Here is a 26813-nt window from a genome sequence, read left to right as displayed (position 1 = left end):
GAACCGATTTACAATGGAAAAAAATTAGTTACAATTTTGGCCACCAGCTGCAAATCTGGCTCTGTACAACATCTCGTCGACGTCTTCAGTGCTCATATTGAACACATTGTGCTAGCGGCGGTTAATAATAAAATGAACAATATGCCTTTCTCACTTGTTTCAGCTTTTCTGTCCACGTCCCGTTGCTAATGCGTTACATATGGAAACATTTCTATACGTCTTTCTTGCATTCACAGCGTCACCACCTATAGAAAATTGGAATTAATTTCTTTTACAGCGTACATCGGTTCCACATTAACACTTTATTTCACTGCCATACGATATTACAGTCAATATTAAGATGGCGTCTGCCATGTAAGCAGGAGATCCCGGGTTCGAGCCGGCCGCGGTGGTCTAGCGGTTCAGGCGCTCAGTCCGGAACCGCGCGACTGCTACGGTCGCAGGTTCGAATCCTGCCTCGGGCATGGATGTGTGTGATGTCCTTAGGTTAGTTAGGTTTAAGTAGTTCTAAGTTCTAGGGGACTGATGACCAGAGATGTTAAGTCCCATAGTGCTCAGAGCCATTTGAACCATTTGAACCAACCGGGTTCGAGTCCCGGTCGGGGCACATATTTTCAACTGCACCCGTTATTTATCAACGCCTGTAAATAGCTAATGGTCTGGATTTCATTGTAATTTCATATTATAGCCTGGACCTCTGTGAGAAGCTGCACTTTAATTATAACCATCCTGTATTTCAAATGTAAACTTCTCCATTAAGTGCCCATCGAAACGGGCTCCAATTTCTGCAGCACCTCTAAGTTGGAGAACGTGCTATATGCAATATGAAGCACTGACCCCTTGCTGCTGAAGTAAGACGGCATCTAAAGTGCCAATATGGTCCAAGATGGACAGACCGAGCAGGGTATGTACGTCGGCCTCTTAAAGTCACACGGTCTCAATCCTCCGCATCTTTGTGGCTGGGATTTTCATATAATAAACATGATGAGTGCAAAGTATTGGGTCTGGTGTGGCCTGCGTCATTTATGTGTTTAAATTTATACCCTTACAGTGTTACGCAAGCTAAATACATGATGTGTAAACAGCCGACTAATTCACAGCTCCAAGGTTGAATAAACTAGTCTGTACATGAGTTCACCAATAGGCACGGTTGTGAAAATACGCCACCGATTTCTAAGGCACCTATATACCAAAAGTGGTTAGCCACATAGGTCAAAAGTGTTATCTAGGCCGTAAATATGTGCAAAAAACTAATAACTCCAGATTCACAATAACAAATATCACAGCACTGTTGTTAGGTCGTTTCCAAGTGGAAAGCTGCAATTGCTACAGCTTATACAACAATTGTTCCTGATATTAGTGAAATAAACACGTTACGCTTAGGTGGACGAGAAGAATTACAAGATAGGAGAAAAATGCGATTAGAATGATTACCATTCGTTACTCATTTCTGAGTAAATTTTGGAAACAACCCATATATTCAACAAAGTGCAGAAGAAAATTGTCTTAAGCTTATACGCCGCGCGGAATTGGCCGAGCGGTCTAGGGCGCTACAGTCATGGACTGTGCGACTGGTCCCGGCGGAGGTTCGAGTCCTCCCTCGGGCATGGGTGTGTGTCTTTGTCATTAGGATAATTTAGGTTAAGTAGTGTGTAAGCTTAGGGACTGATGACCTTAGCACTTAAGTCCCATAAGATTTCACACACATTTCAAAATTTAAGCTTATACAAATGGCCCCGCTAACGTTGTATTAAGACAGAGCATAAACTGGGATAGAAAGAAAAAAGCTAGAAACGGTCGTATAGCATTTTTAATTGGAACGGCTTTTCTTTTTCGCAATGACATCTTTTCTTCGTGTTGTGTGAGGGATGTGTCACCCTTAACGACCCAAGTGCGGTTTTTGTTACTCCATTTCCAGTGCACAGAGGAGTGTTAGGGGATTACAGCGTTGTCCAGTTGTTCTTTCCCGAGGCTGCCGTAGTTTCCTTTGTCAGTATTCAGTTGAATGTGACGTGAACCTATACTACGTATTGCTGCTTCCTTCATGCAAGCCGTCTCTGGGACCGCACCTGCGATTTTGCGTTATGGATTCAGAGCCAGGTCTTTGTCTGTTGACTTTGCGCATACTGATTTAAAATGATTTGAGGACAGTTTAGGAAGTGATGTTGGATTAGATAGTGACAATGAAACTGAAAGTGAACATAATTCAGAACAGGAACAGTGCGAAAGAAAAGCCGAATATCAAGTTTGTTTGCGTGGCCATCCTCTGCAGCAAGCACAGAAACATTAGCTACGTTAAAAAAAAAAAAAAAAAAAAAAAATTCTTGCTGCACTGTAATTTATGTCTCCCAGACGCGTTTCCCCTTTTTTCACTCTAAGGCATCTTCAGTAGGGCAGTTTGATGGTATCTGCGTTTCCTCTCATCTGGTCTGTACGTCGCATTACCACTTCATTTCCGAAACATAAGCACATTTTTATATTCTGAACTTTTTCTTGACACTGTTCATCATGTTTACCTTTATTTTTGTGGTGCACTATTACTCTTTTGCCACTGTTATAGATACTCGTTCGCAATCTGCGCTATTAAAGACGTAAATATTGTGAGTTCATTATGAAACACACAAACAATTCGGTCAGAGGACTAGCTGCCATATGTAATAAACAACTGACTGAATGGATCGATGATGAACTTGAACGGGTGTCATGAGACGTACGCTCCGAACCAATACAACGAACAATAACGAACAAAGTGAGATCAACGCAAAAAAGGGGGCAGTGTCTTTTATTAGTAACCAAAACGTCCTCAGTCCAGGATTCGAACCCCGCTACCGCTTAAATTTTGAATAAAAATCAGCAGCAATGGCGGCCAAGGACTTCCGGCATAGGAAGTAACCCTCATTCTGCCAACAGCCTTGTCAAAGAGGGGGGCGGGGAGAGGCACTCTCTTGCCCATGGGTTGGTAAACTGCCTCTAAAGGAGGAAGAATCAGCAATGATCAACGGAATAAGGATGCAGAAGGTAAAAGAAACCACTGCATTAAAGACACATAATGTGTAGCTATAGGACATGTTGTCTGTAATTGAAAAACTGTCATGATAGTCTTTTCATTAGCAAAATATTCCGGAATAGTCCCCCATTCGGACCTCCGAGAGAAGGCTGAATAACGGACAAAAGGATGTTCTGCGAGTCTGGGTGTGGGGGATGGAATGTTAGAAGTTTGAGCGTGATCGCGAAGCTATAAAATCTCGAAAGGGAAATGAAACGGTTCAATAAAGATATAGTGGATGTCAGCGAAATGAAATGGTAAGAACACAACCACTTCTAGTCAGATGAGTATAGGGTAATATCAACAGCAGTATAAAATAGTATAGCGGAAGTAGGATTCGTTATGAGTAGGAAGGTGGGGAAGACGTGTGTTACTGTGAACAGTTCAGTGACACGGTTGTCAGAATCAACAGCAAACCAACACCGACAACAATAGTTCAGGTATACATGCCAATATTGCAAGCTGAAGATGAAGAGTCAGAAAAAGCGTATGTCGATATTGAACAGGTATTTCACTACGTAGAGGGAAACGAAAATCTAAGTCACGGTGGACTGGAATGCAGTTTTAGGACAAGAAAAAGAAGAAAGGGTTACGGGTGAATATGGGTTTGGTACTAGGAACGACAGAGGAGAAAGACTAATTGAGTTCTGCAATAAATTTCAGCAAGTAACAGCGAATACTCTGTTCAAGAATCACAAGCGGAGCAGGTATACTTTCAAAAGATCGGGTGATACGGGAAGATTTCAGTTAGATTACATCATGATCAGGCAGAGAATCCGAAATCGGATACTGAAAAATAGTTCGAATGGCTGTAAGCACTATGAGACTTAACTTCTGAGGTCATCAGTCCCCTAGAACTTAGAACTACTTAAACCTAACTAACCTAAGGACATCACACTCATCCATGCCCGAGGGAGGATTCGAACCTGCGAGCGGAGCGGTCACGCGGTTCCAGACTGTAGCGCCTAGAACCGCTCGGCCACTCCGGCCGGCTCGGATACTGAAATGTAAGGCGTATCCAGCAGCAGATATAGGCTCAGATCACAATCTAGCAGTGATGAAGAGTAGGCTGAAGTTTCAGAGACTAGCCAGGAAGAATCAGTGAGCAAAGAAGTGGCATACGAAAATACTAAGGAATGAAGAGATACGCAGTCACAGAAGTTGGTAAAGAAGTTAGGTGCAAAGAAAGTACCGGGAGATCAAAAAGTCAGTATAAATTTGAAAACTTAATAAACCACAGAATAATGTAGATAGAGAGGTAAAGCTTGACACACATGCTTGGAATGACATGGGGTTTTATTAGAACAAAAGAAAAACAAAGTTCACAAAATGTCCGACAGATGGCGCTGGACAGCAAAACGTCAGTAACTGCTACCGTGACAGGTGATGGGAGGTACGACGATATGTTACAGAATCACATCATCCCCAGCCTGGCTGATAAACACCTGCTGGATCGTACGATGTTCATGCAGGATGGCGCTCCACCCCATATTGCTAGACGCGTGAAAGATCTCTTGCGCTCGTCGTTTGGTGATGATCGTGTGCTCAGCCGCCACTTTCGTCATGCTTGGCCTCCCACGTCCCCAGACCTCAGTCCGTGGGATTATTGGCTTTGAGGTTACCTGAAGTCGCGAGTGTATCGTGATCGACCGACATCTCTAGGGATGCTGAAAGACAACATCCGAAGCCAATGCCTCACCAAAACTCCGGGCATCCTTTACAGGGCTGTTCACTACATTATTCCTCGACTACAGCTATTGTTGAGGAATGATGGTGGACATATTGAGCATTTCCTGTAAAGAACATCATCTTTGCTTTGTCTTACGTTGTTATGCTAATTATTGCTATTCTGATCAGATGAAGCGCCATCTGTTGGACATTTTTGAACTTTTGTATTTTTTTGGTTCTAATAAAACCCCATGTGATTCCAAGCATGTGTGTCAATTTGTACCTCTCTGTCAATATTATTCCGTGATTTATTCAGTTTTCAAATTTATACTGACTTTTTGATCACCCGGTAACTGCAAGGAAACTGTGGGTAACAAAAGAAATGAGAACCGCGAGAAACTTGACATCTGGATTGATGTTCACAAAGTAGATGAGTCTAAGGAATTCTGCTGTCTAGGCAGCAATATAACCAATGACAGACGGAGCCGGGAGGACATAAAAAAATAGCACTGGCAAAAAGGGCATTCCTGGCCAAGAGAAGTCTGATGGCAGCAAACATAGTACTTAATTAGAGAAATAAATTTCTGAGAATGTACGTTGGTAGTGAAACATGGACTATGGGAAAACCGGAACAAAAGAGAATCCAACCATCTGAGATGTGGCGCTACGGATGAAAATTAGGTAGACTGATAAGGTAAGAAATGAAGAGGTTCTGCACAAGAATCGGAGAGGAAAGGAATATGTGGAAAACATTGGCAAGAAGAAGGGACAGGATGATAGGACGTGTTTTAAGACGTCAGGGAATGACTTCCATGGTACTAGAGGGGGCTGCAGAGGGTAAAAACTGTAGAGAAAGACAGAGACTGGAATACATGCAGCAAATAATTGAGGGCGTAGGTTGCAAGTGCTACTCTCTGAGATGAAGAGGTTGACACAGCAAAGGAATTCGTGGCCGGTTGCATCATACTAGTCAGAAGATTGATTTTATGACTCAAAAAGAAGAAAAAGTGATAAGTTGGAACCTAACTCACACCCTTCTCAACTCGAACGCGACCCTCTCGATTTCCCACTCTTATAACCCCGACTGTAGATTCCACGTTAGAGCGTTGTGCTGGGAAGGCGCCACCGCCGTGGGAATACGCTCGGCTATGGCTGCAGCGCCGTGGCGCCAGCGTGAGCCGGCCTCGTCGTGTATCACGGAACTGTAGCCGTGCAGCCGTGTTACGGGCCCATTAGCGTGACTAACAGCCCATTAAGGCTCGTTGTGGACGGACAGCTTTTGCGCAAAAAGCCGCCTGCCTCCGCTGCCACCGGCACCGCCGGCGACTATTTTCCGAAACGGCGCCGCGCCCAGAATTCACGAAAAATATTGACCGCGTGCGCAAACACCACTAAATCATCGCCACGGCTGCGACTTTTTCTAACCTAGTTCCGGAACGGGTTTGCAGCGAGAGTATGGGGATAAATTTCTCAGAGGACCGGGGCAGACATTTCCGTGATCTTTTGGTGAGATAGCTAAGCCTGACACCGAGCGACGCGGAGCAATGGTTAAGGCGCTGGAAGCGGGAGGAGCGAGGTTCGAATCTTGGCCCGGATACCCAGATTTTGATTAATATGGGTTTCGCTAAATCGATTAAGGGGAATGTCCTGTATGACTCCTTCTCCGTCGCTGTGACATGCGATGTCGTGCGCCGTCTCTAACGACTTTCTTGTAGACGGGAAATTAAGCCCTCAGTTTAGTTTCTAATTAGTTCCACCGTCAGAATAGAATTTAATTAGTGAATCACCGTATCTGAATGTTAACCTAACATCCACTACGGAACATCTTTCATACTCATGCCCAAAGTACTTCAATATTAACAAGAAAATGAAAGAAATATTCGCAATTACTAAAATATTCCAGAATGAGATTTTCACTCTGCAGCGGAGTGTGCGCTGATATGAAACTTCCTGGCAGATTAAAACTGTGTGCCCGCACTTTCAGGAGTGCTAGTTCTGCAAGGTTCGCAGGAGAGCTTCTGTAAAGTTTGGAAGGTAGGAGACGAGATACTGGCAGAAGTAAAGCTGTGAGGACCGGGCGTGAGTCGTGCTCCGATAGCTCAGATGGTAGAGCACTTGCCCGCGAAAGGCAAAGGTCCCGAGTTCGAGTCTCGGTCGGGGACACAGTTTTAATCTGCCAGGAAGTTTCACTAAAATATTCCTGGTTGTTATGCCGTGATCAAACGAATTCCTTGGTGAAACTCTACATCTCGTCCCCGTGTGCGGTGGACACCCTCAAGGGTGATAGTAGCTTATCTGAATGTCCGATTCGCGTTCTGGGTCACTACTGAGTAGCCTGTGAATCTCTCACTCAGAGATGCTTTGAACGCCTCTTGAAGATGTCCTCCGCCGATGGCGACGAAACAGTAGGTTACTCTAAGGAACTCATTCTATCACGGCGAAATAGCCTGGAATATTCCAAGAAGTATGACATTTCCGGTAGTGAAAGTTTACATTTTACTTAGAGAAAATTCGCAAGTGGGGTCAAATCTCATGGAGGAAGGATGTAAATTATCAGTTTCTTCGATGACAGTGCTATCCTCTGCGACTGCGAAGCAGAATTACAGAATACGTTGAATGTAATGTACAGTCAAATGAGCATGGAATACGGCTTGAGAGCAAGCCAAAGAACAGCGAAAGTATTGAGGAGCAGCTGAAACAACATTAGCGATAAGCTTGCAGGGCCACTTAGCAGACTCAGTGAACCGTTCTATCATCTTGGAAGCAAAACAAGGAAACAAGGAGGTTGTAAGTAGTAGACTAACACAGGCGAAGAGACCAATCCTAGCCAAAGCACGAGAAAGAAGTTTCTGAGAGCGCACGTATGTAAGACAGCATTGTATGGAAATGAGTCTCGTATTGTTGGAAAATGAAAGAGTATCGTACGGTTTGATGTGAGATGTTACAGAAGAATGCTGTATATTAATTATACTGATAGAAAATGAGGAAATCCGCCGCAGCATGGGCGAGGAAAGGAATATGTGGGAAACACTGACTAGGAGATGGGACAGTATCACAGGATATGTGTTAAGACATCAGGGACAAACATCTGTGGAACTAAAAGGAATCTTTCTACTTTTACATGTGGAAAAGGATACGCATTAATATTCAAAGGGATTGCATGTTCTGAGAGCCTGTTCCATTTATTTCTGTCGACTGCACTCTGTGTCCATTTAGAGAAGATGTTTATCCTAGCTACGTCCTCTTGGATATTCTCTCTTCCTCGTCCTCTCGTTCCCTTACTCTCCTGCTGAATGCTGTTCTAGAAAGTCTGTTTGTAAGTTCTCCACTAGGCTTTTCTGTATGAAACTTACCCCAAATTTACCTCCCACTTTATAAAAAGTCTAATTATTATCAAAACTGTGTATCCAAGAACTGTTATCCAACTTCAACTCGTATTCTAGCCTTTGACTAAACAGAATCTAATTTGAACTGAACTCTGTAACTGGCCTGAATACAACTTGTCTTTATATTAAATACACAACTGAAGTACAGTAATTATCTGGCCCTAATCAAAATTTCCACTTACCTCCCATCTCAATAACATTTTTACAGATTTCTCGAAAACGCAACACCAAAAGTAGGCAGGCAGCCGCTAAGTTAGGTTTATATTTTTCGAAAAAAACTTCAGACAGTGTTCAAAATGTTGTATACCGTGTGGTGCAACGTGGTGATCGGTAATAATAAACCTTCTTTAAGCAGCAGGATTGGGAGAGCAACTATTACTATGAAGAGATACTGCAAGACAACGATTTTAGAATGAAGTATATATTCAAAGAGACAAAGTAAAACTTCGCGTGATCTTTGTTGTGGGTTGGCAAGAGCGCCAACCCACTATGAGAGGAAGCCGAAAGGCACGCGTTTTAGCTCACGCAGGCTGGCGTGAGGTCTGGAAAAGGTCAAGGAAATTAGACTAGCAAAAAACGTACGTAGCTGCTGGAATACTTAACTTTAATCCATAATTGGTGAACATCGCTCTTGAAGGTACATGTTTTACAGCATCAGTAGTAAATGGTAATGGCGCCATGCTAGGTCGTAGCAAATGACGTAGCTGAAGGCTATGCTAACTATCGTCTCGGCAAATGAGAGCGTAATTTGTCAGTGAACCATCGCTAGCAAAGTCGGCTGTACAACTGGGCGAGTGCTAGGAAGTCTCTCTAGACCTGCCGTGTGGCGGCGCTCGGTCTGCAATCACTGACAGTGGCGACACGCGGGTCCGACGTATACTAACGGACCGCGGCCGATTTAAAGGCTACCACCTAGCAAGTGTGGTGTCTGGCGATGACACCACAATCTTCACACATAACATTGGTCTGAACAATACTACGTTTAACAAAGTGAACAATGATTTAAAAATGGTATCTTGTTAATAGAGAATTTCTATGAAAACTAAAGTTTATATGTTAACGCATGACTCAGGGAAGAGGTGTGGTCTTTCTCTCAGCTCTGAGTAAGTGAATAAAGTTAACTAGTTCACAATAATCATTCCGACATACTAGCTGCGCAGTGCTGCAGCCTTACCTCAAACTTCTTCCCATAAAAAACAACATTATTCAAAATTTAGATTCTTTTCGCCTTTCAGTACATATATCACATTCATTCTTGGTGTCCTTTACAGTAAATCTATCTTCACCCAACAGGTACAATCACAAGTCAACACAGCGGTACTGAATACCTCCACCTACCACGCTTCAACTAAGAATGTATGAGACTGCGCAGAGACTGTACCACAATAAGACCAAAGATTGTTTAACAGTAACCTAACTTGCGCTCTCTCTCTCTCTCTCTCTCTCTCTCTCTCTCTCTCTCTCTCTCTGACATGCACATTGATTAACCTATATAAATCAAAATGACATGCCCACCTTACGTATTCGCCGTCTTTCTTGCCGTATGGCCAGCCTAAAACCTTCTCTCCTTTAGCACTTCGTCGGTGTTCCGGTGTTTGACAGCTTTCTTTATACTTCATTTTTTCTTATCCTCCATTCCGTGTTATTTTCATCATATAACCGTTCAAAAATTTTACTTTGTATTAGTCCTTCTAATGTTAATAGTTTTTCTTCATCTTTCTTGCCAAATATTGATGCTTAACGTCGGTATAACAGTCGATTTTGAAGTTAGTACTAAGTGATCTTCCCTTTAAGATTTTTATCGGACTAAAAAGTGTTTTGTTCAAAAAGGTGTGTGAAATCTTATAGGACTTAACTGCTAAGGTCATCAGTCCCTAAGCTTACACACTACTTAACCTAAATTATCCTAAGGACAAACAAACACTCCCATGCCCGAGGGAGGACTCGAACCTCCGCCGGAATCAGCCGCAGCGCCTGAGACCGCTCGGCTAATCCCGCGCGGCAAAAAGTGTTTTGTTCGCTGTTTTCGGGCGGACATCTATTTTTTATACCTGTTCTGCTGTTGTTACTAAAAAGTACCTTGAAGCGACTAACTGCCTTGAAAGCCAAAGCGGCATCACTTTGGATATCCTCACTTAGAACCAGATATTCGGCCTTTTCGTCATTGACACGTAATCCTGTTTTCTCAACGATTTTGTAATAATTTTGCATCATTCTCATTAATTCTGTTTTAGAACTACTTATTAATGCTACATCATCTGCGTAGTAAGTCTAGTAATGTTCACCTCCTGCATTTGGTCCCTTGTGGATTATTTTTAGTAAATTCTGCGTCGATCTTGTCTAAGACGACTTAAAATAAAATAGGTGAAATGACGTCTCTCAGTCCAGTGCACACCTGACAATTTTTAGTTTCTCCTGCAGTTCAAAATGTTCAAATGTGTGAGAATTCCTAAGGGACGAAACTGCTGAGGTCAGCGGTCCCTAGACTTACACACTGCTTAAAGTCACTTATGCTAAGAACAACACATACACCCATGCCCGAGGGAGGACTCGAACCTCCGGCCATTCCGCGCGTCTCTCCTGCGGTTGGCTACGCACATTTTAATTAATCTGATTAGCTTTGAGGGTATTTCAAACTCCCTTATTATATTTCGGAGTGTCTGTCCGAATATGCTATGATAGGCTTTTTTGATATCTTAGTTATTTGTTTTAAGACTGAATAAATAACCTAATTTGGATCCACTACTACGAGAACCGTATTGCTAGTCACCAATTAGTTCTTCAGATATTGGGATCAGCCCGTTTAATGGGAACATCGGTAAGATTTTATAATTAACATCCAGGAGAAGACCGAGTTTAGAATATGCACTGCACAAAATTGAAGTGAAGGAATTGGCATAGGGAAAGAAATAAAGAAATCATGGTAGGCCACGTCAAACCCACAAAACTGACGGAAAAAATACATTTTCGAGAAATAAATTTAGCCCAAAAACAACGATACAGCGAAGCCCATACACCGGTTCCCCTGTGAAGACTGATCAATTTCGAGCGCATCCGAACTACGATAAGCACGCCTGTTATCCTCCAGAAACGGAACTATAAAAAGTTGCTGAATCTGTGTGAGATTATTCAGTGTTCGCAAGAGCTGTTAAATCCGTCTCAGTCATCCAATAAGCAGAATAAATTCTTATTGAGTAGATGATATCTGTTTTCCGTGTTTGCAGTATTCTTCATCGCCTAATGAGATGGCCGACGAATTCCGTAATTTACATTAAACTAGACAGTGATATTTCCTGCCTCATTCCTGTCGAAGTGTGCTTCCGAGACTTCTTTAATAATCGTTAACTCTCCTCGCTACTCAATATGTAAATGTTGTCTGAAATATGGTGGCTGTAAAATTGAAGTAAACTAAAGAAACTGCTGGCTGCGACTATTTTGTAATTTACACCTAATTAGGTGACTAGTAATATGAGAACTATTCGGAAAGTAAACTCTGTTTTTAGTCTCCCCCTGTCTGCCTGGTACAGAAAAATGATAACAAACTACATGAAAGCCGGCCGGAGTGGCCGAGCGGTTTTAGGCGCTACAGCTTGGAGCCGCGCGACCGCTACGGTCGCAGGTTCGAATCCTGCCTCGGGCATGGATGTGTGTGATGTCCTTAGGTTAGTTAGGTTTAATTAGTTCTAAGTTCTAGGGGACTGATGAGTTCAGCAGTTAAGTCCCATAGTGCTCAGAGCCAAACTACATGAAAACTAGCATTTCACAATATCGCAACTGTCGGACGTAATTCTGCGGCTTTCTTGGAGTATTATGCACATGGCCACGAGCAACACTGTTATGGTATCACAAATTCTGTGCTCGTTGGGTTCCAAAAGCTCTCAGCAAATTTTGGAAATTTGTGTTAAATTCCTGTGGGACAAAACTGCTGAGGTCATCGGTCGCTAGGCTTACACACTATTTAATCTAACTTGAACTTTTTACGCTAAGGACAACACACACACTCATGCCCGAGGGAGGACGCGAACCTCCGACGGGGAAAGCCACGCGAACCGTGACAAGATGCTTCTGACCGCAAGGTGGCAGACAGAGCCCTCCTGTTCACGGTTCTTTTTTTCCAAGTTATTGGCTTTCGGGCCGTGCGCATTCAGCCATCTCAACACTGGAATGTCCGTTACGACAATACGAGCTTAAGAACAACACAACACCCAGCCGTCGATCGGAGAAAACCTCAGACCCGACCATTTGGTTATTCGTCCCCGACTCACGGCCAGACCCAAACTTCCACACATGTCATGAACCACGTGTCGACCGCGTGTACTCGTACATCCATTTTGTGTATTCCCGTACAGGCGAAACATTGTACTTGAAAGCCGCTTTCCCCACAATTGTGAATACATTTAACGCGTCTATAGAAATTGTTTTGAAATCTTGTTCGAAAACATTTTATTTTACGCAGAAAGAGTACAAAATACGCCAACCTCGTTCAAACAAAATACCTGAAGATTTCTTATGAAACGGAGTTAATGATTTTCGATTTACAATTTAATCATGCCAATCACGTCAAGGAACGCGAAACTCCTGCAACTGTATTCCACTTTAACAGCTTCACTTTTCCAGTGAAAAGAGAATAACGCACAACAGCAATGTTAATAATTAAACAGTGCTATGCTATTTCTTTAACGATACGTCATTCATTTCATTAGTTTACACTCCATTTGGGCGGCCGCTGTGACCGAGCGGTTCTAGGCGCTTTAGTCCGGAACCGCGCTGCTGGTACGGTCGCAGGTTCGAATCCTGCCTCGGGCATGGCTGTGTGTGATGTCCTTGGGTTAGTTAGGTTTAAGTAGTTCTAAGTCTAGGGTACTGATGACCTCAGATGTTAAGTCCCATAGTGCTTAGAGCCATTTGAACAATCCATTTGTGAATCGCAGCATGAAAGTGTTCAAAGCAAAGACATATCTGGCACCAGTTACAGGCAAGAAACCGCGCACTCTGTCACACTGGACAAAGCACAATCGCTGGTTGCTTCACTGATATTACGAACATGAACTTCTTATTGATTCCACTGTTCGTTACTTCGAATTCGCGGATTGGGCGGATGCAGTGGGACACAGTGAATGTTTAAAAGGTGTTCATTCAAAACGTCGTAACTGCATAGAGTCTGCACAGGACATCGTGGCCAATGGTGACCATTCAAAAAGATCTGTGACCTCTGTTTTGGTTAGTATCTAAAAAGAATTCCGCCGAAATTGCTGTGGTTTATTATCGACTGGCTTGTTAACCATTTGTAACTTTCAGAGAGGTGTCATGAGTGGCGAATTTTGAGTAAAACCTGCATATTTCTATTGTTATTATGTAAATTTTTTTTTTTTTTTCCCAAAACGCGGCGGAGATGGCACAGACTCACCTCACTAACATGTTGTGCAGACACAGTTGGGAGATAATTCAGAAATGGTGGTTTATTAAATTTATTAAGTGAGGAACTGAGGAAAAGTAAGGTCAATATCTTATGAGAAAGCTCATCCTCGGTACAAAATAAACGGGTAGTGTCTTACCTTACGTTGTTCCAAAATCAATAGAATTTTTCGTTTCACCATCTATCGATGGCACTTACAAAGTACATTCTTTCATCAAAAAAGTCTCTAGTCAGTGGAATAACACTGTAAGTAATGAAGTTTTGCATAATAACCGTATGGCAAAATACTCTCCTCTCTGAATGCTACCATTTGCCAAAATCTCATTGTGATATCTCAGACCGTTTGTGGAATATGAGGAATGTTGTGGATATTTCACTCTGTCTTTATCGTTGGCGCGGTGCGATCGCAAATGAGTGTGCTACATCAGATCAGTATTCTCGAGATAGGTGATAGACAGAGACCTTTACCCAAGTCCACAGAAAAATTCAATACGTTAGCTAAATTTCATACTCAGCAATATTCTATGTAAAATGCACCAAACGCAAAATCATAGCGACCTCTATTTTTCATTGCAAACTTTTTCAAATTTCGCTCAGTCTCTTACAAATTCCACATAAATAAATTATGACCATTAACGAAATGATGGACATATCATAATGAACCTGACATATAAAGCTACAAGTAAAGCAAAACTGAAATTTTTTGCCGAATACTTTCTTTAAAATCGTTTGAGAAAGACCGCAGGGCGTGCACCTCGATTCTGACATCGCAGTGTGTCGCCGAGCGGCCGAAAGGTGGCAGAAAGTACCGGCCTCCCGTTCTGAACATACGAATGAACTCGGCCAGCGATTTGGACGAAAATTAGTCGTTGCACAGCGGCCACCGTATCCTACACGGGATCCATTTCTGGAACTGATATCTTGTGTGTGCTTTTTTCTACTTAAAAATATAAGGTGATGCTGATGTTTTCTTGTAAGAGTAGAGAAGACGTGAGGCGCGACTACGGAAGAAGTGGGCATCCTTATGGAGAGGAGATGATGTCTAAACTGACAATGATGCCAAGAACAACGGTCACGATCAGGGAACACTTCATATGATGCGACTGTTCCAATATGACCGGTTTCAACAATCTTATGCTGCCAACATCGGATCTTATGGAACTTGTTGAAAGACTGTCTTACTACATTACGCGAAGTCAGTACAACAAACGCACGCCACACATGTCTACATCTTGATAAAGGACATAGAGTTGGTAAAATGTATACAGTTGATAACATACTCATACAACGGCTTTTGATAAAATATTGATATGTCGACATACATTCCGAAAGTTCTCTGCATGAACCGGCGACATTTTCTTCACTGGTACATCGATATATCGATATCGGTAAAGGAAATATTGAGCGCCGACACTTTATTTTACATTATACTTTTTTCGCAGTTTCGGTAACTGTTTGAAATTCTTTTGAAATTGTAGTAGAGCATAATTTTACTTTCACTGTGTGAAGGAGTTTTACTAGTTTTTTAGCTTTCGTCATGTCTAGTCTTTAAGCAATTGTAGTTGGCACAAAGAAGTAGTCAAATGGCATGGGGAGGGGGGGGGGGGGAGGGGGTACAGTTCGAGGAAGAGGGCAGTGCGAATGGAGTAACAAGATGATTTCCGAAGTGAAGCAATAGCACACCATCTGCATTAAAAAAAAAAAAGGAAAAAAACTTTTATCGCTATTAGTGTGCTATGGCTTGACATTAGCGTTCTTCCAAAACAGTTGCTGAAAATGATGAACAGAAATCTAAATGACAAGATTCGTCTTTCCGGTGAGCCAAGACGTGCTGAGGGGGAATTCTGACATTATCGGCGCTCGGCGCTGCCAACATAAACTGCAACGTTTAACTGCACCACACAGTTTTGACACTACGGCTGCTAGGTCACTGGCGTTGGCAGAAATGACGAAATAGGGAAGTCGACATGAAGTGTTCCGGACAAATCCGATATGTGACGAAACCTAGCGACCGGTCCATTGGACACCTTTTATTGTGTCACCTACATGCAGTTCTCATTGTTAACAAATTGAAAAGCACCAGTTTGCATTTGTTCTACAGTAGAACAAAAGCAAAGTGGTACTTTTTATTTATTATAATGTTGTTCTGCGAAGAACCGAAGGTAGATGCTTTTAACGTGTTAACCATGTGGTTATCACCAAGAGTCAAAGCGCCTTGCTTTCCTTTCAGTTCTTGCTCGAAGGGTTATAATATGAAGTCTGCTAGCTTGTTGATGTACAGAATATAAAAAAAAAAAATAGTTCAAATGGCTCTGAGCACTATGGGTCTTAACATCTGAGGTCATCAATACCCTAGAACTTAGAACTACTTAAACCTAACTAAGGACATCACACATATCCAAGCCAGAGGCAGGATTCGAATCTGCGACCGTAGCAGTCTCGCGGTTCCGGACTGAAGCGCCTGGAACCACTCAGCCACAGCGGCCGGCAATACTTAACAATGAACCAATACAGTTCTAAAACAGGAAGTATGTATACAATATGCGGCCAATATTTTTATATGGCAGAAACTCGATATATTTTTCGGCGATATATCGACGCATGTCTCGATATATCGAGAAACGGTAATAATATTTTTGAAAGTATCGATGTATCAGATTCCCAGTATTTTTAAAAATATCAGCGGTCTTACTGCGTACCGTCCATGCTTATCGACGTTGGACATGGTGTCCCAAGCTTGCCGCACGACGCTTTAGGCAAACTTGGGAGGTGCATTTTATCAACTCTAGGTTCTTTAACAAGATATGTATATGTGTGTGGAGTGCCTTTGGTGTACTGACTTCATGCAATGTAACGTGGCACTTTCACAGCAAGTTCCATAAGATCAGATGTTTGCAGCATAAGACTTGAAACGCCGGCCGGGGTGGCCGAGCGGGTCTAGGCGCTACAGTCTGGAGCCGCGCGACCGCTGCGGTCGCAGGTTCGAATTCTGCCTCAGGCATGGATCTGTGTGATGTCCTTAGGTTAGTTAGGTTTAAGCAGTTCTAAATTCTAGGGGACAGATGAGCTCAGAAGTTAATTCCCATAGTGCTCAGAGCCATTTGAACCAAGACTTGAAGCTGGCTGTCTTGGAGAAATAAAAATTTCTATACTGAAATTTCGTCGTACGAAGTGCTTTCTTATTTCCAGCGACACAGATTGCCCCACAGGAGGTGTGTACCTTACAAAAGATCAGGGAACAGTTTGAGACTCCCTGTGGATCCCTGAACAGACATGGAGTCCAGTTGTAGTTGCGGCGTTGGAGACCGTTGGTGACTTCGCGGTATTCAGAAACAGTCCAGTGAATGCGAAAGTCAACTGCGACGTGCCGTACCCTCTCGGTTTCACCTGTGTGGAATGAGACGGAACCAGTTCTGTGGTTGTGAAACGGCGCTGGACCATTAAGCTAGAGCCGTGGAAAGCCTCGAGCGGTCGAGTGGCACACGTCTTCGCCCGCTGTCCCCTGCTGCCTGCTGCGGTCTTTGGCTAACGGCACCGCCGGACGCCCCAGCGGCCGCCCACCTGCCGAGCTGAGAGACCTACCGCCGACCGCTCACCAGCGCGTGTGGGATGTTTGCCGTCCGCTCAAGGGCGCCATTCCCCGGCGCCCACCACACCCGTTGAACTGCCGGGTAAACACACCGATTGATTGCCGCAAGCCGCTTCCTTATTCCGCGCTTGCGGTTTAAGGCCCACTCGTAGCGGGTCTGCTAAACGCAGGACAATCCCGTCAGTTTGGACGGTGAGGCAAGGACTGGTTACTGACCCTGAACACGCCCAAATGTCAAGTAATGGACTGACGTAACCATGTGATTCTGAGGAGTAGAGATGGGTAGTTCGCGAACGAACGGGTGCAAAGGAACGGTTCACCAAGATGAACGACAGGACCGAGGAACGAATTCCAAGGAACGATCGGTTCATAGTTCACTTCGGTCGTGGCGGTCTACTTATAGCTCCCGGAAACGAGGAACGATCGGTTTACAGTTCACTTCGGTCGCGGCGGTCTACTTATAGTTCCCGGGAACGACGAACGATCGGTTCATAGTTCACTTCGGTCGCGGCGGTCACTTCGGTAGCTTTCGTTCCAGCCTCGGTCGCGTGCTCGTCTCAGTTTCGGCCACCTCGTCGTTCTTCGCATGACCACCTGTCTCAGTTCCACTGCCGACTGATCCTACTTAGTTCAGTATCCAGTTGTTCGTTTCGTTCACTGCGCTCGCCCATTTTACATGTGTTCCAAACTGTTCTTGCACTTGGGTCTGGCTATTCAGCGTCCACGACCGGTAATCAAAAAGTATTTTATAGTTACGTACATTACATAAAAATTACGTTGTATGTAATAGGTACGTCTTTTCAGGTAACAAAAGGGCATATCAGCTCACTTCATTATATCGATGAACAGCAGAAGACATACTTATAACAAGGCAAGTTTTTTTTGTTATTCATATGTTTTTTGGTTTCATCGACTTGATTTAGCAACTAACTTTCAATAATTTGCTTAATTTTTAGTGTAAGAAAACTCATATAAAACCATTTTCGTGTATCTTTCATATACAAAACATTACATTTAGGAAGGCTCTAATTTTTTTTATGTTTGGTTGTTTCCAATTTGCTTTACCTGCTAGTTTGGTTTCTTTGAAAAAAAAAAAAAAGAAAGAAAAGTAAGAAAGTGGGTTGTGGATCATTTTGGCTCAGTAGGAAAAGCGGCGCCTCTCCATTTGAAAAAAACTTTATTACTGCGAACTTAATTATTATTATTATTATTGCTGCATTAACTTTAGTAATGCAACATAAAAACCTAATTTTTACTAAGCATGTGACGCAAGTATGATGAGAAAACCACATTTTATTTTATGCTTCCATAAAGTCTACGTCGCCTACGAACTCAGAGACAATGTGAAGTATATATAGGGCGTAAACGATTATTGTTTACAACGTAGCATAGCTATGTAGTGGATGTCGAAACGAAGAATTTTATACAAGACACTTGTGGTCTATTAAGTTGGGAAACAGCCACCAACAGATTTACAAGACTACATGTACTATAGCCCATGCGCGTCGAGTGAGATTTTCATGTTCTCTTCTCCAGCTCTCTACACATAGTCATCGATTGTTATACCAATGTTGCTTGCATTAGCTTGTTATTTCTTCACTGCCTAATTATTACATGTTTGTCTGTTTGTTGTATCCGGTCGTTACGAGCAACACATCGTCCGTAATTGGCGAGCAGTCTGTACTCGGGGCCGGTTTTCCATGCGCCAGCCAATATTATTTCCCTGCGATCAGTCACACAACGCTACTGTTGGCTAAACGAGAGGTTCTGCAGAATCACAGAAATTACTTCTAAAAGTCTGTAAGAATTCTTTAATGAATAAAAACTCTATACTCCAGGGGGCAAATGCCCCCTTTTGGTGCCCTCCATCCTTCAGTCACCTACACTACTAGTTTTCAGTTTTTCATAAGAACCATATATCAAGCACAAATGAACGGTGAACGAGTAAAAATGAACGGTTCCCAAAAAAGAACGATCAGCAGTGGACTAGTTCCCAAGGATGAACGAGTTTGGCCATCTCTACTGAGGAGTTCACTAGTTACATCAGTGTTTTGGTAGCATTGGAATTCTTCGGGGATGCTGCTTGGAGAAAAACTTACTTTCATTATTTGCCTGTTTGGAAATGTGTCGGTGCTATTCCATAACAATTTGTTTTATATGAGGGTTATTCGCAAAGTAAGGAACGATCGGTCGCGAGATGGAAAATACAGTGAAAATCTGATGAAGCTTTGCACAGATGCGTTGGGCACTATGCCTGGTATGCCCATCGATGACATCATGTCGCTCTTTTCAGTTCTGAGCTCACAGTGATAACGTAAAGATGGCTAGAAATTAGCATCTCCCCCAATGATGAGGGCCTGGCGAAAGATTTCGCCCGAAGCTATGCAATCCACATAACTGCCATGCGGTTCGTTCTACAAGACAATTCTCGGCCGCACTCTGCAGGGGCAATGAAGATGCTCCTGCAGCGTTTTCGATGGCAAGTGTTTGATCACCCACAATACATCCCGTAATGGACTACCTCTGAGGTTCATCTCTGCTCAAATCAACCGCTGGCTTTGAAGACAATATTTTGACACGAGCTGCAGTCCAGAGTAAAAAATTGTCGAAAAGCACTTGCGGCTGTCTTCTACAACGAGAGAACTGAAAAGTTAGTGCAACGCTACGACAGATGTCTAAGTCTGAATGGCGACTGTATAGAGAAGTAGCTGGAAGGTGTAGCTAATCGATGCAAATAAAACAGTTTTGATTTTTATTATGGTTTCCATTTCGCGACCTATCGTTCGTTACTTTCCGAACAGCCCTCGTATATATGTAGTGTAAGGTCTTTTCAACATGTTCGAAAGAACAGACACCATTCAGTATGGATGTAAACACAAAGAAATTACAAGCATTGACTGAGACTGGGGAAAGTTGCAAATTTGTGCCAAACCTGGACTCGAACCCTGGTCTCCTGCTTACAAGGCAGTTGCGCTGACCAGTGCGACACCCACACACAGTGGTCACCACAGATCTATGGAATAGCTTAGCGCGCCTTCCGCCTGAGCCAAATTCTGCACACTACTACTGTAGTGGCCCTTGCCCGTTATCCTCATGACTTGCGCTGTTCGCCGATTCCTGTAAGAGTTCGAGTCTGGTACGCATCCGCATTGAGGAGATCATTAGTCAAACAACTACCTAATGAGAAGGAGACCCAGGTTCGAATCCCAGGCCGGCCCAAAATTGCAGCTTTCCTCATTGATTTAAGCTATGCCGACTCGCAGCTAATGTCTGTAATTCCTTCATGTCTCAATTCATCACACCAGACTCGAACTCATACGGAAATCGGCGAGATGCAGCGGAGTAGTGAGGATAATGGGCAAGAGGAGCTATCTTAGTAGCGTGTGAATAAGTTGAGGATTTGGGTCTGGCGGGAGGCTGCTAGGTCAGTCTGTGGAGCTGTGCTGATCACTGTGGCCACATGATAACGGTGGTCAGCGTGTCTGCCTAGAAAGCAGGAGACATGAGTTCGAATCCCAGTCTGGTAAAAATTTTAAACTTCCCCACTGATTTAGTCAACGCTCACTCGAAGCCATGGTCTGTAATGACTTTGCATCACAATTGGTACTGTTTAATTTGCTGCATTTTTTTAGCTGTTTGGTACTGGAAACATACCCATACACTGCAAGAGATGACACTGTGATTAAAGTGACGTCAGAGTGGAAAAAATCATAACTTATTTCCATCCCAAAAATGTTCAAATGTGTGTGAATTCCTAAGGGACCAAACTGCTGAGGTCATCGGTCCCCAGACTTGCACACTGCTTAAACTAACTTACGCTAAGAACAACACACACACCCATGCACGAGGGAGGTCTCGAACCTCCGGCAGGAGCGGCCGCGCAATCCTTGACATGGCGCCTCAAACCGCACGGCCACAACGCACGGGATTTCCATTCCACTTCCCTCCATCTCAGCCTGACAAAAAAAATGTGAAGCAGCCTGAAGACATGGTCGAATATCAATGTAACTTCGCGCATGTACACATCATCAGCGGGTAAGTGAATCATTAGCGCTGCTATTTAGTGCTGTTAGCAGGCATGGTTGGGGAGAGGGTCGTGAACAGCGTCGGTTGTTGAGTGAACACTGTGAAGGACGCAAAGATGCCGTGTAGTCGTGTGAGACAGCGTTATGAGCACGTGACAGAGTGTGAAAGGGATTTCATTCTGGGTCTTCATTTGGACTGCTGGTCGAATCGTGCAATATCCAGAGTTGTGGAGCATTCGGATGTGACGGTGGCCTGATGTTCGACTGCATGGGACCGCGAGGGCAATCACACTCGTCCCCAAGGTTCCAGCCAACATCGTCTGACCACCACAAGAAAGGGTCGCCGTATTGTGCACCAAGTATATCGCAACGCCTTCACATCTGCACATCCGAGAACACGTAATGGACTGCCTGCAGTGTTGTGTGTCATCCAGTACCATTAGCCGGAGCTTAGCAGCTGCCAGATCCGGGAATTACCGTCGTCACGCATATGGTGCTGTTAACATCACGTCATGAACGGTCACGTTTGATGCAGTGCTGTAACCAGGAGGCACGGAGTACTAATAATGAAGTCACGTTGTGTTCGCAAAGAATCACAGATCTGCACTACACCAGACGACCATCGACGGTGATTATAGCGGTGACATTGAGAAAGTTCCAATTCGTAAAGGCTGCATGTTACTCCTGGTATCATGGTAAGGGAACTGTCACGATAAAATGGTACGTCACAGACATCCGGTGTGCTCACGTGTTATCTTTCATATAGAAGTATCGTGCTGCCATTTTTCAATAGGACAAGGCTCATCTACAAATGGCACAGTGCTTCTATAATTGTTGCGTGACACACATATATATACGAGGGCTATTCGGAAAGTAAGGAGCAATAGGTCGCGAAATGGAAACCACAGTTAAAATCAAAACTGTTTAATTTCCAACAGTTAGCTACAACTTCCAGCTACTTATCATCATAGTCGGCGATCGGACTTAGACGTTTGTCGTAGTGTTGTACCAACATTCTAATACCCTCGCTATAGAAGGCAGCCGCCAGTGCTTTCCGCAAATTCTCTACACTGGCCTACAGCTCACTGTCTGTGCCAAAATGTTGTCTTCATCCGGCCGTGGCGACCGAGCGGTTCTAGGCGCTACAGTGTGGAACCGCGCGACCGCTACGGTCGCAGGTTCGAATCCTGCCTCGGGGATGGATGTGTGTGTTGTCCTTACGTTAGTTAGGTTTAAGTAGTTCTAAGTTCTAGGGGATTGATGGCCTCAGAAGTTAAGTCCCATAGTGCTCAGAGCCATTTGAACCATTTTTTGTTGTCTTCATAGCCAGCGGTTCATGTGAGCTGAGATGATACTCAGAGGGACACAATTATGGGCTGTATTGTGGGTAATCAAACATTTCCAATTGAAAATGATGCAAGAGAACATTCATTGCCCCAGTAGAATGCGGCTGAGAATTGTCTTGAAGAAGAAAACGCACGACAGTTATGTAATGTTGGCTGCATAGCTTCAGGCGAAATTTCTCACCAGGCCCTCGTACTTGGCGGGAGACACTATAGTTCTAGGTATCTTTATGTGCTGCCTGCGTGCTCAGAACTGTAATAGTCACAAACGCGATCGGCGGCCATACTAGAGACACTGCCCAGCACACCTGTGCAAAACTTCATTGGATTTTCACTGTGGTTTCCATTTCGCGATCGATCGTTCGTTACTATCCCAATAACCCACGTATACACGTGTGTGTGTGTGTGTGTGTGTGTGTGTGTGTGTGTGTGTGTGTGTGTATGTGTGTGTGTGTGTGCGTGTGTGTCACACAGATATATATATAGGGTGTCCATTGATCGAGACCGGGCCAAATATCTCAAAATATCTCATGAAATAAGCATCAAACGAAAAAACTACAAAGAACGAAACTTGTCTAGCTTGAAGGGGGAAACCAGATGGTTCTATGGTTGGCCCGTTAAATGGCGCTGCCGTACGTCAAACGGATATCAACTGCGTTTTTTAAAAATAGGAACCCCCATTTTTTATTACATATTCGTGTAGTACGTAAAGAAATATGAATGTTTTAGTTGGACCACTTTTTCGCTTTGTGATAGATGGCGCTGTAATACTCACAAACATATGGCTCACAGTTTAAGACGAACAGTTGCTAACAGGTAGGTTTTTTAAATTAAAATACAGAACGTAGGTGCGTTTCAACATTTTATTTCGGTTGTTCCAATGTGATACATGTACCTTTGTGAACTTATCATTTCTGAGAACGCATGCTGTTACAGCGTGATAACTTGTAAATACCACATTAATGCAATAAATGCTCAAAATGATGTCCATCAACCTCAATGCATTTGGCAATACGTGTAACGACATTCCTCTCAACAGCGAGTGGTTCGCCTTCCGTAATGTTCGCACATGCATTGACAATGCTCTGACGCATGTTGTCAGGCGTTGTCGGTGGATCACCATAGCAAATATCCTGAAACTTTCCCCACAGAAAGAAATCCGGGGACATCAGACCCCGTGAACGTGCGGGCCATGGTATAGTGCTTCGACGACCAATCCACCTGTCATGAAATATGCTATTCAATACCGCTTCAACCTCACGCGAGATATGTGTCGGTGATCCATCATGTTGGAAGTATATCACTCTTCTACCATGCAGTGATACATCTTGTAGTAACATTGGTAGAACATTACGTAAGAAATCAGCATACATTGCACCATTTAGATTGCCATCGATAAAATGGGGGCCAATCATCCTTCCTCCCATAATGCCGCGCCATACATTAACCCGCCAAGGTCGCTAATGTTCCACTTGTTGCAGCTATCGTGGATTTTCCGTTGCCCAATAGTGCATATTATGCCGGTTTACGATACCGCTGTTGGTGAATGACGCTTCGTCACTAAATAGAAAGGGTGTAAAAAATCTGTCATCGTCCCGTAATGTCTCTTGTGGCCAGTGGCAGAACTGTACACGACGTTCAGAGTCGTCGCCATGCAATTCCTGGCGCATAGAAATATGGTACGGGTGCAATCGATGTTGATGTAGCATTCTCAACACCGACGTTTTTGAGATTCCCGATTCTCGCACAATTTGTCTGCTACTGACTTGAGGATTAGCCGCGACAGCAGCTAAAACACCTACTTGGGCATCATCATTTGTTGCAGGTCGTGGTTGACGTTTCACATGTGGCTGAACACTTCCTGCTTCCTCAAATAACGTAACTACCCGGCGAACGCTCCGGACACTTGGATGATGTCGTCCATGATACCGAGCAGCATACAAGCACACTCCCGTTGGGCATTTTGATCACAATAGCCATACATCAACACGATATCGACCTTTTCCGCAATTGGTAAAAGGTCCATTTTAACACGGGCAATGTATCACGAAGCAAATACCGGCCGTACTGGCGGTATGTTACGAGATACCACGTACTTATACGTTTGTGACTATTGCAGCGCCATCTATCACAAACCGAAAAAAGTTGTCAACTAAAACATTCATATTTCTTTACGTACTACACGAATATGTAACGAAAAATGGAGTTTCCTATTTTATCCGTTTGACCTATGGCAATGCCATCTAGCGGGCCAACCATAGCGCGATCTGGTTTCCCCCTTCAAGCTAGACAAGTTTCGTTCTTTGTAGTTTTTTCGTTTGATTCTTATTTCGTGAGATATGTGGCCCGGTCACTATCAATGGACCACCCTATATATATATATATATATATATATATATATATATATATATATATATATATAACCGTTTATATACACACTTCAACACTTGACTTGCTGCCCAGGGGAAAATTAGCATTAGTGGCTTGCCCTTGTCACATGTACTTGGAGGTACTACCAGAGTAAAAACATACGACTTGTAATAGCTGTAATCATTAATCTGCAAGTATGCCTGGACAACCAGAGACTGTGTCCATGTATGTGTGAGTTGCGCTTTCGTGTGTGTGTGTGGGGGGGGGGGGGGGGGGATGGGGGAATCTGTGTGTGTGTGTGTGTGTGTGTGTGTGTGTGTGTGTGTTGTCTAATTCCGATGAAGGCCTTTTTGGCCGAAAGCTTATTTGCCTGACACTCTTCTTGTTGTGCCTCTCTGTGAGTCAGCTTCGCCGATAAATCGTGTGCTGCAACTATCCTTTCCATGATATTGTCATTATTCCATACTGGATTTTCCATTAATTTTCAACTTGACAAAGCTGCGCGGAAGACGGCGAAGCTTTAAGATGAAAGCTGAAATTTCGGCTGCGTGACAGTCTTGCCAATCGGCGATAGGATATGCCTGGAGCCTGTTCATGTGTGATAGTCGGCAATGGGACTTTTCTTATGTGAGAGTCGGCTTTCCCATGCTATCGTATTTTATTAAATTTGCGAGAGGAATCGTTTCATAATAATAAACTGTTACTATTTCAGGGTGTTTAGAAATAAGTGCATCGTAATAGCTTCGTGGGAGTAATTTTACATAAATTAGCTACCCGCACCGCCAATTAAAACCACAGGTCGCATCATGTGAAGAATCCAGTGCACAACAAGAGCCGCTTTGAGGGACGACATCTATGAGAGCTTTACATAGAACAGGCGGGAGAAAATCCTGCGCGCCGGTTCAATAAGATAACTGCGCAGTCTCCAAATGTGAAGGCTTGTCCAGTATACTGTACGTCACGTGTATCACTTTTTACGGAATCGCGACTGAGCTGAGAAACCTGAACGCTGTTTGGGATCGCGATGGGCGTTTGCATATTGCCTCCAAATGTGAGGACGGCACCTGTTAACACCTCCTTTAACAGTTCGGGTGTACATTAATTTACAACGTGCTATTTGGTGAATTACAGTCATATAGAAGTAGGCCAGTCGAAACAAGGCCCCGGGAGGAGACAACATTCCATTAGAACTTCTGATAGCCTTGGGAGAGCCAGCCCTGACAAAAGTCTACCATCTGGTGAGCAAGATGTATGAGACAGGCGAAATACCCTCAGACTTTAAGAAGAATATAATAATTCCAATCCCAAAGAAAGGTGGTGTTGACAGATGTGAAAATTACCGAACTATCAGTTTAATAAGCCACGGCTGCAAAATAATAACACGAATTCTTTACAGACGAATGGAAAAACTGGTAGAAGCCGAACTCGGGGTAGATCAGTTTGGATTCCGTAGAAATATTGGAACACGTGAGGAAATACTGACCCTACGACTTATCTCCGAAAATAGATTAAGGGAAGGCGAACATACGTTTCTAGCATTTGTAGACCTAGAGAAAGCTTTTGACAATGTTGACTGGAATACTCTCTTCCAAATTCTGAAGGTGGCAGGGGTAAAATACAGGGAGCGAAAGCCTATTTACAATTTGTACAGAAACCAGATGGCAGTTATAAGAGTCGAGGGGCACGAAAGGGAAGCACTGGTTGGAAAGGAAGTGAGACAGGGTTGTAGCCTATCCCAATCTGTATATTGAGCAAGCTGTAAAGGAAAGAAAAGAAAAATTCGGAGTAGGAATTAAAATCCATGGAGAAGAAATAAAAACTTTGTGGTTCGCCGATGACATTGTAATTCTGTCACAGACAGCAAAGGACCAGGAAGAACAGTTGAACGGAATGGACAGTGTCTTGAAAGGAGGATATACGATGATCATCAATAAAAGCAAAACGAGAATAATGGAATGTAGTCGAATTAA

At 43.5% G+C, this 26813-nt stretch overlaps 1 protein-coding gene and 1 non-coding gene across 2 annotated transcripts in view; both read left to right on the top strand.

Moving 5' to 3' along the window:
• LOC126484673 (putative phosphatidate phosphatase) overlaps window positions 1-26813 on the top strand; it is a 358366-nt gene that overhangs the window by 316781 nt on the left and 14772 nt on the right. The gene's annotated exons all lie outside the window — the stretch shown is intronic.
• Trnas-cga (transfer RNA serine (anticodon CGA)) lies at window positions 6803-6877 on the top strand. Its single transcript has one exon. It is a non-coding gene; the product is annotated as a tRNA-Ser (tRNA).

The sequence above is a fragment of the Schistocerca serialis genome, chromosome 6 (assembly GCF_023864345.2).
Source record: "Schistocerca serialis cubense isolate TAMUIC-IGC-003099 chromosome 6, iqSchSeri2.2, whole genome shotgun sequence".
In the NCBI taxonomy this organism is placed as follows: Eukaryota; Metazoa; Arthropoda; class Insecta; order Orthoptera; family Acrididae; genus Schistocerca; species Schistocerca serialis.
Note: the sequence above shows the minus strand (reverse complement) of the source record. Positions and strands in the feature narration are given on the sequence as shown.